Here is an 11,488-nt window from a genome sequence, read left to right on the forward strand (position 1 = left end):
CGTTATTGCAAATATTTTGGGCAAACATTTTTGCAAAATATTTTTCAACCCCAAAATAACATTCTGTTTAGAATGATTTGTACCAAGTTTTCAAAAATGTTTTTGGAATGTTATTAAAACGTTTTTATACCCTTTATATACCCGACATTTAAATGTTTTTATGTAAAATATTTGTGTTTGCTGTGCAGTAAATTACCAACAAATGTTATTTAATGTTATGAAAACGTTTTATACCATTAATGTACCCTTTATATAACCCGACATTTAAACGTTTTCTGACAACCTTTTATAACCTTTTGCGAATGATGTCGAAAACGTTTTGTGTTTGCTATACTTCAACAATACCAGTGTCGGTAGTAGAAGGTTACTTCATCAACACCAGTATCGGCAGTAGATAGCTACTTCATCAATACCAGTATTAGCAGTAGATAGCTACTTCATCAATACCAGTATCAGCAGTAGATAGCTACTTCATCAATACCAGTATCAGCAGTAGATAACTTCATCAATATCAGTATCAGCAGTAGATAATTACTTCATCAATACCAGTATCAGCAGTAGATAATTACTTCATCAATAACAGTATCAGCAGTAGATAGCTACTTCATCAGTACAGTACCAGTATCAGCAGTACATAGCTACTTCATCAATACCAGTATCAGCAGTAAATAGCTACTTCATCAATACCAGTATCAGCAGTAGATAATTACTTCATCAATAACAGTATCAACAGTAGATAGCTACTTCATCAATACCAGTATCAGCAGTAGATAGCTACTTAATCAATACCAGTATCAGCAGTAGATACCTCTTTCATCAATACCAGTATCAGAAGTAGATAGCTACTTTATCAATACCAGTATCAGCAGTAGATATATACCTCATCAATACCAGTATCAGCAGTAGATAGCTATTATATCAATACCAGTATTAGCAGTAGATAGCTACCTCATCAAGACCAGTATCGCAGTAAAGTACTTCATCAATGCCAGTATCAGCGGTAGATAGCTACTTTATCAATACCAGTATCAGCAGTAGATAGCTATTATATCAATACCAGTATCAGCAGTAGATAGCTACTTCATCAATACCAGTATCAGCAGTAGATAGCAACTTCATCAGCAGTAGATAGCTACTTCATCAAAATCAGTATCAGCAGCAGATAACTACTTCATTAATACCAGTATCAGCAATAGATAGCTACCTCATCAATACCAGTATCGCAGTAGAGTACTTCATCAATACCAGTATCAGCAGTAGATAGCTATTTTATCAATACCAGTATCAGCTAGCAGATAGCTACTTCATCAATATCTGTATTGGCAGTATATATTTACTTCAACAATACCAGTATCGGCAGTAGATGGCTACTTCATCAACACCAGTATCGGCAGTAGATTTTAGCTACTTTATCAATGCCAGTATCAGCAGTAGGTATCTTCTTCACCAATACCAGTATCAACAGTAGATATAGATACTTCATCAATACCAGTATCAGCAGTAGATAGCTACTGCTTCAATATCAGTATCAGCAGTAGATAGCTACTTAAGGTGGCTGTGTACTCTCAGACATGCATGTAGTAAAAGTGCAATAACTTTGTAATTATTCGCGCAAGACATATAAAAGTATACATTTTTATAAAGGCAAGACATCAATAAATCTTAATATAAATACAGATTTGGGGTAAAAACAACAATTATGAAGAAAATCACAAAAAAGTGAGTTTTTGGCAATATTTGTTAGGTACATCATAACAAAAAGACACTCTTTCCAAAATATTTTATTTTGTTTTTAGCTCAATCTTGAGGCTCCATTCCAAAAACGGTTTTTTATTTTTTTGATATTGGCCTTAGTTTTTGAGATATTGACCATATAAGGCATCAAAATGAACTTTTTAAAATTCAAAAACGCCTATTTGCACAAAATGATGCCTAAAATCGGAAATAGACCAAAATATAAAAAATGAGAAAACCGTTTCTTGAGTCGATCATGCTTTTTACGATGATCATATTTGCTTACCTATAGATGCTGTATTTATTGAGTTATCGTGTACCTAAATCGTCATTTTACCGAGAAAATGAACATTGAAATAATGGCCGTTGAAGTTTAAAGTGGTCACATTTTGCCCTTTCATCGAATCTCACAGGAGAATGCGACAGTTTTCGTTTTTCTACCTTATATTACGTGAACATCGGGTAAATCCACAGCCCGTTGAGAAGTTTGAGCGAAATCCATTCATAACTTGATATTCAAATCGAGGGAGAGAACTTGAAAAACCCCACATTTTATCAGCTAAAACGGAGCCATTTGACCACTTGAAATTAGTGTTTCCAAAGGATGCGCCACGCATGCAGATAAGCGTCGCGTATGCGTAGCGTATCTGTGCGTTAACAAATTGCGCGATACGCAGCGCGATGCGTTGTTGCGCGCGTGTACCTCGCTGATACAACAAAGATTTTCTTTCTTTTAAAATTGCAAACACGAATGAAATAGTGAAATAAAATCCATAAAATAGCGCAGTTGGAGTTTATAAATCTGGATTTTCTTTCCTTGTATTTATAAAAAACATAACAAAGTAACAAATATCAAAAAATCTCAATTTTGCGAAAGAAACTACGTCTTGAGTACACAGCCGCGTTAATCAGTACAGGGACCAGCAGTAGATACCTATTTCATCAATACCAGTATCAGAAATAGATAGCTACTTCATCAATACCAGTATCAGCAGTAGATAGCTACTTCATCAACACCAGTATCAGCAGTAGAGAGCTACCCAGCAAACACAAAAACGTTTTTAAAACGTTTTAAATAAGTTATATTTTGGGTTTTGGTTTAGGTAAAAACGTTTTAATAACATTAAAATGTCGGGTTATATAAAACGTTTTGTATGAAAACACACTACAACAATATTTGTTTAATGTTTTCGAAATGTCATTGTAAACTATTTTTGCAAACATTTTTAGCCAAATATTTTGTCAACACTTAAATAACATTATGTTAAAATATTTGCACCCAGCAAACACAGAAATGTTCTTAAAATGTTTTTTACAAAACGTTTTAATAACATTTAAATGTCGGGTTATATAAAGGTCGTGAAAACATTTTAAAACGTTATTGCAAATATTTTGGGCAAACATTTTTTGCAAAATATTTTTTCAACCCCAAAATAACATTCTGTTTAGAATGATTTGTACCAAGTTTTCAAAAATGTTTTTGGAATGTTATTAAAACGTTTTTATACCCTTTATATACCCGACATTTAAATGTTTTTATGTAAAATATTTGTGTTTGCTGTGCAGTAATTTACTAACAAATGTTATTTAATGTTATGAAAACGTTTTATACCATTAATGTACCCTTTATATAACCCGACATTTAAACGTTTTCTGACAACCTTTTATAACCTTTTGCGAATGATGTCGAAAACGTTTTGTGTTTGCTATACTTCAACAATACCAGTGTCGGTAGTAGATGGTTACTTCATCAACACCAGTATCGGCAGTAGATAGCTACTTCATCAATACCAGTATTAGCAGTAGATAGCTACTTCATCAATACCAGTATCAGCAGTAGATAGCTACCTCATCAATACCAGTATCGCAGTAGAGTACTTCATGATCATCAATACCAGTATCAGCAGTAGATAGCTACTTCATCAATACCAGTATTAGCAGTAGATAGCTACTTCATCAATACCAGTATCAGCAGTAGATAGCTACCTCATCAATAACAGTATCGCAGTAGAGTACTTCATGATCATCAATACCAGTATCAGCAGTAGATAGCTACTTCATCAATACCAGTTTCAGCAGTAGATAAATAAACAAAATTTTATGCAACTAAACTGATTTCTGACAGAGGAAAACTGTTGGCAAATACCGCATTGCTTCTATTTAAACAGGGAATCTGCATGCTGGCAAAGCCCATAAATAAGGGCCAAAACCTCATGATTTTCCCTTCGTGCTGCCACTTTTTGACAGCGAGATTGGCTGAAAGCACAGACCCTCTTTTCTAGTGTCTGTGCTGAAAGCCCACTCGACTGAGCCATATTTGGTAAACCCGGACTACTACAATAATTATTATAAACGTCATATACCGTTATATTTGGTACCAATGCATAGCTATGGGTCTCTTCTACCCAGTAATACCAAAATAAGTACAAACATGCCCCACATAATGCAACTATGACATCATAACGTGATGGCGCCCATGCAAATTTGTGAAATTCTGGCTATGTACGAAATTGATTTTCGGCTTAAAATTCTATAAAAATGCGATTTCTTTTTTCCTCCATATAAAAGGAAATGATTATTTCAACCTAACTCACAAGAAAAAAGTCAGTACCGTAGCTCTTGGAACAATTTTACAGAGCCAAATGAAATTCATTGATTTTACTGTATAAACCAATAGTGGGTCTCACCAACTCCCCCCCACTATGGTCATCTTTGATGGCCGGAGAAACCAATAGTGGGCTTCACCAACCCCCCTCCCCCTCTATGGTCATCTTTTGACGGCAGGTCCTACCTCCGGGTAAGGTCCTGGGGTAAAACTTTTATCACTAAAATGAGCGCAAAGGATGGATCGACGATTAAGGCTTAGGTCGTTTGGGCGAAAACGCGTGCGGTTTTTTTGTGACGGATAAAAATCTTAGCCCCCCCGAGATTGACGTCCATGACAGAGGGTTAAAATGACCGATGATCGTTCGTGCCACTGCTTTCTTCTTTTCCTTGTAGTAACCGGAAGTGTGGCCTCCTAGAATTCCAGGCCTCCTTATAGAGATACGGAACAGGGGCAACCACCGCCTTTGCACTTTCATGGATCCGTCACTGATTTATATATGCATACATGATATACAGAGTAGGTCTATAATACCCTAATAATACGAGGGCCAGCCCAAATTTGATTTCGAACAACTACCCAGCAAACACAAAAATGTTTTAAAAACGTTTTTAATAAGTTATATTTTGGCTTTTGGTTTAGATAAAAACGTTTTAATAACATTAAAATGTCGGGTTATATAAAGGTCATGAAAACGTTTTAAAACATTTTGTATGAAAACACACTATACAACAATATTTTTAAAATGTTTTCAAAAATGTTATTGTAAACTATTTTTGTGAAAATTTTTTGCCAAATATTTTGTCAACACTTAAATAACATTATGTTAAAATATTTGCAGCCAGCAAGCACAGAAATGTTCTTAAAATGTTTTTTTTTTTTTTTTTTCAATAACATTTAAATGTCGGGTTTTATATATAAAGGTCATGAAAACTTTATAAAACGTTATTGCAAATATTTTGGGCAAACATTTTTCGCAAAATATTTTTTCAACCCCAAAATAACATTCTGTTTAGAATGTTTTGTATCAAGTTTTCAAAAATGTTTTTGGAATGTTACTAAAACGTTTTTATACCCTTTATACAACCCGACATTTAAACGTTTTTTGGAAAACATTTTTGTTTGCTGAGCAGTAGATTATCAAAAAATGATTTTTAATGTTATGAAAACGTTTTATAACCTTAATATACCCTTTATATAACCCGACATTTAAACGTTTTCTGACAACCTTTCATAACCTTTTGCGAATGATGTCGAAAACGTTTTGTGTTTGCTGGGTATGTGCGTCTATATAGTTTTCTGCTTTTAACATACCATGCCTACGATGACTTAGACTTGCACGTATTTTAATATAAAATAAATAAGTGTGGTATTACTTGACGTTTTAAAGTAAGTCAACATCTTGCAAATCAACAGCCCCTGTGTTGCCGTCACTCAGTGAAATGTCAAGGATTACGACATGGACTGATAGTGATACGACTCAACTTGGTGTCGAATCCAGAAGTCCGGGCTGTGAACACCGCAGGCCTAACTTGAAGGTTTCGGCAAATACCAGCAGTTGGCATATAATACATAAAGTCCCCGAAGCAGCTTTTATCACACAAGTCTCTTCTGTCGAATCACTTTATAATTCAAACTTTAACACAGAAAAGTCCAAAACCAAACGTCAACGAATCCAAATCACAGCTCAAAATTCACACCCAAATTGTTTCCTGCCTGTAACGGCGTCAAAAATACATGGCGGTGTCTTAGGAAAACGAGGAAAGTACCGACCAAGAAAATCTATCATGCCAATGGTTGTGCGCAATGAGATTAACTTTCCACCAATAAGATCAAGTCGTACCGCGCCTGGAACTACGTCACGTGGAACGTCACAAATTGTAACTCGAAGTATGACATTTTACACAAAAACTGGAAACAAGTTAAGTAATCTGAGTTTGGATTTCAAAAATTGGAGACCGCTGACCGAACCAGAAAAGGCTACACCGTGTTCCAGATATGGAAGACCCTATCATCGAATGACAACAAATGATACTAATGGTGCAAAAGCCGTGTCATCATCGATGACGCAGTGGAACAAAAAGGGGAAATCAAACTAAAAAGTGCCATTGCAAGTGTGAATGTAAAAAAGACAAACTTTCATGTTCGATGGGCGTCTTGCAAAGGTACGGAAGCGTCTAAGTGCCACGACTTGGCAAGATAATTATCTTGCCATGTCGACTTATTATCAGCATTATGTCAACATGACGATATTATCTCGCCAAGATATAACTTATACCAAAGATTAATTATCATGCCAAGTCGACATACCAAAAATTGGATATCGTCTTGGCGAAATAAATATTCATTCCAAGTCAACTTAGCAAAAAATGTCGACATGGCAGGATAATTTGTCACGTCAAATATATAACCGGGTGCCAAATTACATTAAGAATACTGTTTATCAATGTTACATTAAGGGTACTGATTACGTTAAGGTTAGGCCTACTCTTGCTTTCTTGCCCTGCGGGGCCCTTATATTGGGTCCCACTTGGAGCGTTTAATCGTCGTACGGTATGGGAGTCGCCATCAAATATTAACAAGCAGGGCCGGCAGGCCCGCGACTCCCATATGACGACTAAAACACTCCACATGCGACCCCAATATATATGGGCCCACAGGGCAAGAAAGCAAGAGTAATCTTAATGTAAATAACGAAAGGGGTAAAAGTGTAAAACATTAAAATTAAGAGTAGAATATATATTCTGTGTTATGAAGTTACATTAAGGTTAGTAAGTAGATAGGCTTTCACAATGGGATTCCATAACAACTGAATTTTATATACGGGTGCGCCGTCGGATATCACATTACCAGTGCAGCCTGTCAATGTGTGAAAACTACTATGTTTTACACTTTTACCCCTTTCGTTATTTTTCAAGCCCTACCCTCTATCGGGGACTTATAGTTTGTTTAAGCTTGCTGGATTTCCATATTTCGCGGTTAGTGGTTCTTTGTAGCCCTGCGGGGTAAACTATAGTTGGATATCCTAATTTAACGGGTAGTGCTTCTTGTAATTATCTTGCCAAGTCGTGGCATCTAGACGCTTCCGTACAAAGGCAACTCATTTTAATTTGTTGGAGAAAGGAATATATAGGCCTATATAGAGAGCTTATGATTTCCAAACGTAGGCCTATCATACGCCCGTGCAGCTATTCAAAATCCCGTACATGAGAGTGATTTTGAATAGATGGACGGCCGTATGATACGTACGTTTGAAAAACGAAAGCTCTATATATTCTTCATTTTCACTCGCGTATGGTATAGACAATTTCCGAAACGGATGAACTGTGAAGACCAAACGCTCAGTATAATTATAGTTTACCAAAAATATCAAGCAGTCTGTTTTATAGAGCATGCAGTGAACGAATATCGAATACATTTTTATAGAGAAGATTGGTAATGTCAGGCATGAGAATTATCAGGTTTAAACAGGTTTTCTTTTGTCTGTTTGTTATCAAAATTTACGCAATTTTCAGGCCGTTTTGATTACTTTCATGCACTTTTTCTATCAGTTTTAGATAGGGGTGCATGGGGCACTCAAAACAAATGACCAAGTACGCTCCCCGAAAGGACCCCTGTTTTTGGACCGTGCAGTTCCGAAAGAAAGAAAAATGTTAAAAAGACCATTAATTTTGACCGTTCGCAGCTACATGTAGCTCCGAAAGAAAGACCCCCCTTTTTTTTTTACCGGTACGCCCGTCATCACCCAAAGAGCCAAAGTCTCCAATTCCGGGGGGAAACATATACCCACCAAAATTGATGATGTGCCTCCTCCTGGTTTCAGGTTTTTCCATGAAAGTTCATTATCATACTAAAATATAGCATGCTATAAACATTATAAAGGTATATGGATGATATGAGAAGCTTGACGAGTCCACGCAATGTTGCTGAGAGAACTGATCCACTTTGGGGTCTCGAGGTTTCTGGTCCTTGCTGTTCCTGTCAAAAAAGTTTAAAAAGCTGTTTGTAAATAGCAATATGCTAGTGGTTTTATAGAAGCCCCAATAGAGTCAAATTTTTGGACGGTCATTTTGGGGTCATCTGGGGTCATCCAAGGTCAAATTTCTAAAAACTGTCGTATGGGCATGAAACGTGGTGGGTACAGTCAACATTTAGAGACAAATTTTGGAAGGTCATTTCGAGGTCACAAGGGGTCATCTGAGGTCAAATTAGTAAGAACTGTCCTATGGGCATAAAACTTGGTGAGTACAGTCACCATCAGCCAGGTAATCGCGACAGCCGAGAACCGCCAAATACGGGTAACCGCCTAGTTAGCAGTATTCTGCATCATGTATTATCAGTATAAGCTAGTATAATATCAACAGGCTGCAGTATAGAGAACTGCTTCATTATTCCACACTAACTTTAGAAACATCAATATCGGAATTGCTGAAGGCTCTATATTGGAATTCCTCAAGGCTCTATACTTAATTTGGTCCCTAGTTCTCTTTATCATTTTTGTAAATAATACCTGATGCTGTTAATTGTTAATGTACTATATGTATGCTGAGCGCTGAGGACTCCAGGCGAACTTAAATAATATTGCTGATTGGTCCGTTCAAGAGTAAAAATCTTAATTTAATGTTAAGAAAACTAAGTTTATAGCCTTTGGTACTCGTCATAATTATATTGGAAAAGTTCAAAAATGTTCATCTATATTATAATATGATGATAACATTGAGCGTGTTGAAGAATATAAGTACCGGTACATTGTCTTGGTCAAATCACATTTCCAAACGTTGTGGTATTATTAAATATTATGTTCCAAAAGATACTCATTATGCTTGCTATATGAACTTGACATACCAAACTTCGACTATTGAAGCTCTGTTTGGTCAATTTAATGAGCTTTCTAACTCTCTTTAAATTCTGCATAACAGATTAGCTCGCATTATCCTATCAGCTAATATTAGAACACCTGTTAATGATATGAAGTTTCAGCAGTTAACAGTATCAGCAGTAGATAGCTACTTATCAATACCAGTATCAGCAGTAGATAGCTACTTCATCAATACCAGTATCAGCAGTATATAGCTGCTTCATCAATACCGGTATCGGCAGTAGATAGCTACTTCATCAATAGTAGCAGCAGTAGATAGCTACTTCATCAATAGTAGCAGCAGTAGATAGCTACTTCATCAATACCAGTATCAGCAGTAGATGGCTACTTCACCAATACCAGTATCGGCAGTAGAATAGCCACTTCATCAATACCAGTATCAGCAGTAGATAGCTACTTCATCAATACCAGTAGATATCTACTTCATCAATACCAATATCAGCAGTAGATAACTACTTCATCAAAACCAGTATCAGAAGTAGATAGCTACTTCATCAATACCAGTATCAGAAGTAGATAGCTACTACACCAATACCAGTTTCAGCAGTTACCAGTATCAGCAGCAGATACCTACTTCATCAATACCAGTATCAGCAGTAGATAGATACTTCACCAATACCAGTATCAGGAGTAGATAGCTACCCAGCAAACACAAAAACGTTTTAAAAACGTTTTAAATAAGTTATATTTTGGCTTTTGGTTTAGGTAAAAACGTTTTAATAACATTAAAATGTCGGGTTATATAAAGGTCATGATAACGTTTTAAAACGTTTTGTATGAAAACACACTACAACAATATTTTTTAATGTTTTCAAAAAATGTTATTTTAAACTATTTTTGCAAACATTGTTGCCAAATATTTTGTCAATACTTAAATAACATTATGTTAAAATATTTGAAACCAGCAAACACAGAAATGTTCTTAAAATGTTTTTTTTATTTCCTTTTAATAACATTTAAATTTCGGTTTATTTAATGTTTATGAAAACGTTTTTAAAACGTAATTGCAAATATTTTGGGCAAACATTTTTCGCAAAATATTTTTTCAACCCCAAAATAACATTCTGTTTAGAATGTTTTGTATCAAGTTTTCAAGAATGTTTTTGGAATGTTATTAAAACGTTTTTATACCCTTTATATAACCCGACATTTAAACGTTTTCTGTAAAACATTTTTGTTTGCTGAGCAGTAGATTATCAAAAAATCTTTTGTAAGGTTATAAAAACGTTTTATACTCTTAATATACCCTTTATATAACCCGACATTTAAACGTTTTCTGACAACCTTTTATAACCGTTTGCGAATGATGTCGAAAACGTTTTGTGTTTGCTGGGTACTTCATCAATACCAGTATCAGAAGTAGATAGCTACTTCATCATTACCAGTATCAGCAGTAGATAGCTACTTCATCAATAGTATAGCAGCAGTAGATAGCTGCTTCATCAATACAGTATCAGCAGTAGATGGCTACTTCATCAAAACCAGTATCAGAAGTAGGTAGCTACTTCATCAATACCAGTATCAGCAGTAGATAGCTACTTCCCAATTCCAGTATTGGCAGAAGATAGCCATTTCATCAACACCAGAATCAACAGTAGATAGCTACTTCATGAATACCAGTATCAGCAGTAGATAGCTACTCATCAATACTAGTATCAGCAGTAGATAGCTACCTCATCAATACCGGTATCAGCAGTAGATGGCTACTTCATCAATACCAGTGTCAGCAGTAGACAGCTATATATTTCATCAATACCAGAATCAGCAGTAGATAGCTACTTCATGAATACCAGTATCAGCAGTAGATAGCTACTCATCAATACTAGTATCAGCAGTAGATAGCTATTTCATCAATACCATTATCAGCAGTAGATAGCTACTGCTTCAATATCAGTATCAGCAGTAGATAGCTACTTAATCAATATCAGTTTCAGCATTTAACAGTATCCGCAGTAAATAGCGACTTCATCAATACCAGTATCAGCAGTAGATAGCTACTTCATCAATACCAGTATCAGCAGTAGATAGCTACTTCATCAATAGTAGCAGCAGTAGATAGCTGCTTCATCAATACCATTATCAGCAGTAGATGGCTACTTCCCAATTCCAGTACGGTATCGGCAGAAGATAGCTACTCATCAATACTAGTATCAGCAGTAGATAGCTACCTCATCAATACCAGTATCAGCAGTAGACAGCTATATATTTCATCAGTATCAGTATTGGCAGTAGATAGCTACTTCAACAATACCAGTATAGTTACTTCATCA

Source organism: Amphiura filiformis, chromosome 17 (genome assembly GCF_039555335.1).
Source record: "Amphiura filiformis chromosome 17, Afil_fr2py, whole genome shotgun sequence".
Lineage (NCBI taxonomy): Eukaryota > Metazoa > Echinodermata > Ophiuroidea > Amphilepidida > Amphiuridae > Amphiura > Amphiura filiformis.